Genomic DNA, 6,043 nt, shown 5'->3' on the forward strand with positions numbered 1-6,043 from the left:
CCTTCTTTAGTATCAATTGTCTCCAATTTGATGTTTCTTCTATTTGGATTTATAATCCAATCTGATATCCAAACTAATGCAGCTGCTTGGCAATAGAGTTTGATATTTGATATGACTAGGCCTCCTCTTTTTTTCATCTTGTAATGTTTTAAATCTTATTCTTGGTTTCTTCTCATTCCATACAAAATTATTTATCATTTTCTGACATTTTAAAAGGTTTTCACTTCTATATGTCTTATTTTAATGCTATCAGTATTGACTTCCACATTGGACTAGAATCTTACCCTTTGGCTGGGAACTAGAGTTGCCAGGTCCAGGCTGGGAAATTCCTGGAGATTTGTGGGGTTGGAGCTTGGAGAGGGCAGAGTTTGGGGAGGGGAGGGGCCTCAGAATGGTATAATGCCAGAGTATAATGCCACCCTCCAAAGCAGCCATTTTCTCCAGGTGAACTGATCTCTGTCACCTGGAGATCAGTTGTAATTCCAGGAGATCTCCAGCCACCACCTGGAGGCTGGCAACCCTACTGGGAACCCAGCATACATGCACTGTTACAGGATCTTGAAGCCCTTTGATGTATGGGGCCTAGACTCAATTTCTCAGGTGTCCTTAGGCTAGGCATTTTTTTTTGTATTTGCTCACTTAACCCATGGCTATTTAAAAGTATTTAACTCTTAAAATTGATTGTTTTCTTCAGAACTGGTTTTTGTTGGAATGAAATCAATTGAAGTATTGTGTGGCCATTTGTTTTTTAAAAAGGTATTTGGGGTTTTCACATCTTGGCCTTCTTATTTTGGACAGACATTAATTTTCCTATCTGTTTAGATTTTTCTGTATCTACATACTGCAGAGTTCTCCAAAAATCAAGTGGGCCATTCTGACATCAGTGAAAATCCAATTAATTCCATTTCTCATTTGCATTATTTTGCATTAGAAAGATCTGGTTTTATCCCAGAAGGCTCAGGCACAAAGGCTCTGTCTAGAATGCTATCACTGTACCTTGCTGTTCTTGGGAGCTGTTTGACTTGTTTACTATGTCTTGTAAATCTAGGTCCATTTTATAAATTAACTTCTTGTAACTATTCACTGGCTCTCCGCTGCCTGATGTTATCCAGCTTGGCTGCTTTCCACATTCCCCTTGGCTCGAAATGATTGATGCCAAGACTGTCCTTGAAACAGTACAGAGCTGCTAAGCTTTTTGTTGAATAAGCACCAAGTATTCCCAGCAAAATATCTCCATCCCTTGTTTTTCTCTTTCTGTGCCACCAAACTACAAATCCAGGACCAGCCTGAGATGCATTTAAGAGCATAAGAAGAGCCCTGCTGGATCAGATCAGTGTCCCATCTAATCCAGCATTCTGTCCCCACCAACTAGTCACCACCAACTAGTTACTCTGGAGGGCCAGCACAGAACACGGAGGCCAAGGCCTTCTCCTGAAGTTAGCTCCTGGTACTGGTACTTGCAGTAAAATCCTAAGCAGAGTTACTCCAGTCTAAGCAGAGGAATCCTAAACTTAGTATTTCACTGTTAGAGCTTTACTGCCTCTGAATGTGGATGTTCTCTTTAGTCACCATGGCTAGTAGCCACTGCGTGCTAGACCTGCCCTCCCTGAATCCGTCTCTAAAGCCCTTTTAAAGCCTTCTATGTATATGGCCATCACTACATCTTCTGCCAGCAAATTACACATTTTAATCATTTGTTGTGTAAGGAAGTATTTCCTTTATGTCCTTCCTGAAGCTACTGCTCTTCAGCTTCATGGATGCCCTCAATTTCTAATATTTGGGGAAAGGGAGAAAAAGTTCTCTCTGTCCATTCCCTCTACCCTATGCATAATTTTATAAACTTTAGTAGTCTTCCCCCCACTCTCAAGTTATCTATTTTATAAACTGAGCTGTCCACTAGGATCCCAAGGTCTCTGTCCCTTTCAGTCTTGGCAAGTTCAGACCATATTGGCATATACATGAAACTGGGATATTTTGTTCCAGTATGCATCAGCTTACACTTACCTACATTAAACTTCATTTTCCATGTTGTTACCCGCTTACCCAAGATTTGTGGAGTTCCTCCTGCAGCTCTTCACAGTTGGCCTTGATTTTCACTATCCTGAATAATTTTATGTAATCCACAAACTTTTCCACAATACTGCTCACCCCCAGTTCCTGATTATTAATGAATAAATTAATAGCACCAGGCCCAATACCTTGTGAAACTTTATTTCTTACTTTTTTTTCCTCATCAGACTTTGGTCTTCTTTAGAATTAAACAGGTTTTGGGCACCAACATAGTTCTTTTTAAGTGTTTGGAACATTGACTCCAAAGCTTCTTGATTGTGCATGAGTAGATTGGGCTCCTTTTTTGGGATGTTGTTAAAGATTAATCAAAATTAGTAATTGTAGTTGTTGGGATTCTGGCAGTGAATGACTAGCTGCTTGATATACAAGAAGGGTAGGAAAGGCAGAAGGATCATTGGCTGTCATTGGCTCAGCTGCTCTTCTTTTCTCTGACTACTATTGGTTGAGCTGCTGAAGTCCTACAAAGGGCCTCGGGTCACAGAAGGGTCTACAGAGAGAAGGAATGAAGAAACAGGTGTCTAGGAAGGATGGGGCAGACATCTGAGAAAGTAGCAGGTGAAATGAGAAAGACAACTAGAAGAGGGAGCATCTAAGGTGATTAGAAGAAAAGTAGAGGAAAAGTCTTAAGAAGAGAAGGGGAATTTGTCTGCAGACTAGAGAAGTGTGCAAGAGCGAAGAACAGCAGAGGTAAGGACAGTCTGAGATCACCTACTGATATAGAAAAAGAAGGCTGAAGGTCTCCAAAGTTAGTATATCTGGGGAATACAGCAAAGTTTTGTGAGGACTGAGGTAGGTTAGGCATCACTTCAGAGCTTCAGATACCAACATGCAATTTTGGTCTGCCTATTGCTGGAGGTGCCTACAGAGGATCCTGCTGATTTGTGATGGTAAGAAGATCAAGTTGTTAATAACAGATGGCTATATAACTTCAGCTGCTACAGATCCAGTCCTGTAAAAAAGGGCTAGTTTTAAAATACTTGGCAGATTTACACTCTAGTGCCATGACATTTCTGATAACAGAGCTGTTATGGGCTGCTGCTTCTCCCCACTCACCCATTATTATCAGAGTGTTTTGGGGCAGTCATTGGTTTTGCAGGGCCAAAACTATTCTCCTGTCATTATAATGTATGAGTCACCACTGACAGAGCAGTTTATCATCAGCATGGATTATGTGTCTGGCATTTCATTTTGGTGATCTTTTTTTCCACAGTCTAGGAGATATTTATCATGATGTAATTTGGGGTGGGGGGGGGAGTTAGGTAGAATATTAAGTGGCTACAGCGGTAAGTGCTTTTCATTCTAGCAGCCAGCCAAAGTACAGATCTATTAAAAGTTTTTGACGTGGCACTGGAGACCTTTAGAGAATGATTTTATAAAGAGGGAAAGGGGTTGATTTATATAATTGTATTTGAATCAATTTACTCAGTTCATACTTAAGAGCCTCTAACATTCTGGACCTACACATGACAGGAAAAAGTTTCATGGCCATAAAACCAGCATGAAAAATTTGAGTAACCAGCTTCCCTGTTATTGGCAAACCAACAAAGGGAACCCCCTGGCTATGCAGACAACTCAGGCACAACAACCAGGGTCACGAAAATTAACCATGCAAGGTTAAATTGTTATATTATATTCAAAGTGCAAAAGTGCAAAAGTGCAATATATATCAAACAAAATTTAAAGTGCATATATATACAGGAAGAGGTAGTCTATCGGATTAACAATAAATATATTTCTATATATAATAAGTATTCTGGTGGTGGGAGAGTGCAGACGGATGGAAACATGCACGTGGAAAATGTCCATATGTCCAAGAGTGGAAAAAGGACGTGTCCAAAGACACCTAGCCGACGGGCTACAGCTTGCTATTTCCAATTCCCGTTTCGGTCTTTCTTCATCCTGGGCTAGACTCTATGGACTATAAATAAAATCAACCCATCAGTAATGAGCATTATCAGGCTGTGTATAATGCTCATTACTGATGGGTTGATTTTATTTATAGTCCATAGAGTCTAGCCCAGGATGAAGAAAGACCGAAACGGGAATTGGAAATAGCAAGCTGTAGCCCGTCGGCTAGGTGTCTTTGGACATGTCCTTTTTCCACTCTTGGACATATGGACATTTTCCACGTGCATGTTTCCATCCGTCTCTCTCCCACCACCAGAATACTTATTACATATACAAATATATTTATTGTTAATCCGATAGACTACCTCTTCCTGTATATATATGCACTTTAAATTTTGTTTGATAAATATTGCACTTTTGCACTTTTGCACTTTGAATATAATATAACAATTTATATCAACCTTGCATGGTTAATTTTTGTGACCCTGGTTGTTGTCCCTGTTATTGGCCACAAGAGAAGAAAAATCTAACCTTACCTTGTGCAGCCATCACATCTTAGCTTGATTAGGAATGGGCTTTCAGATACGCTGACAGTGAGCACAATGTTGCCACAGTTCTCATAATAAAATTTTATTCATTTAATAAAGCATTTATATCATGCCTTTCCCTGTGGCTAAAGATTAATCAAATTAATTATTCATTAATTTATTATGATTTAATTAAATAATAAATTAAATAAATGTTATTTAATCAAATCATTAAAATGTAATGCATTAAAACATAAAACAACCTAATAACACTTATACATGCACCCAGGTCAGTGATAGCAATGGTTGTAGTCCCTATGACTTCTGCTGCCTTTACTTGTGTTGCGTGAAAACCACCAAGGGCAATGTGTAGTATACTTTGACTAGGGAGTAAGTTCTATTGGAGGGAGGGGAAGCTTCTGTTTGGAAAAAAACTCCTTTGGGCACATTTGGATCTAGGCCTTTGATTACAAACTTAACAGATAAGCTCCTACTGTGGCAACAAAAGCATTCTCTTGTCTACCATAAGCTTGAACCCAAGGATTTGTCACCAGCGTATATCCAATTGTTAGTCTTTTGCAAGTTGTCTAAGGAATTCACAATAAAGCTATTATTAAACAAATCTATTGTTAATAATACAGTTTAAGCATTTTAAAGGCAGTTTCTTTGGATTATACTTTTTTCTTTAGATATGATTTCTTAATATCATGAAAAGATCAGCCTCTTTAAGATGTTCCTGCCAGTATAAAAACAACATACAAAACTACCTTATGCTGAATCAAACCGTTGATCTATCAAGATCAGTGTTTTCTCCTTTGACTGGAAGCAGTGCTCCAGGGGCAAAGATGGAAGCCTTTCACATCACTTGCCACCTATCTTTTTAGCTGGTAATGCTGGGAATTGAACCTTGGATCTTCTGTTTGGCAAACAGATGCTCTGCCACTGAGCCATGGTCCCTCCTCACACCACCTGCATAATACGCTTGGAAATTCTGTACAAGCCCACTGAAATGAATGAGAGATGCTGTTTTAGTTTTGTTTGATAAATTTTATTGTACTGCTGACCACCTTGGGGAGTCCACATCTGAGTGTGAAAAGGTGGGTTAGAAATGTTTCTAAAAAAAATATTTTTGCTCTGTGTCAATTGTGCTTGCAGAATGCTGCTCTGTAAAGGACCCTCTGAAAAAATGCCAGGTAGAAATTCTATAGGGACTATTCTACTTCCCCCTAAACTATGGATAAAAGCAAAACTTAAGCACTTCTAAGCCACATTGATTGATTTCAATGGGAGTATTCAAAGAGATGTGTCACTCTACTACATGACCAAGGTTGTGCAATAGACATCAGATGTGACTGCCACTACTGTCTCACCTACCCCCCACTCATTGCAACATGACAGTGCAGGAAGCTGCGCTTGTCATGCACAGTTTTCTTTACCATCTTTAAATAATTGTGGGAACAAGGAGAGTAGAAGCATTAACTACTCTGGGTAGTGGCTGGGAAAGTGAGAAGCAATGGGGTGGGACAGGTAGTGGGGGAGTTGGTAAAAGGTGGTGGCAGCAAGGGAGGTCACCAGGAGCCATGGTCTTAGGTGGCATC

The sequence above is a fragment of the Eublepharis macularius genome, chromosome 4, assembly GCF_028583425.1.
Source record: "Eublepharis macularius isolate TG4126 chromosome 4, MPM_Emac_v1.0, whole genome shotgun sequence".
NCBI lineage: Eukaryota > Metazoa > Chordata > Lepidosauria > Squamata > Eublepharidae > Eublepharis > Eublepharis macularius.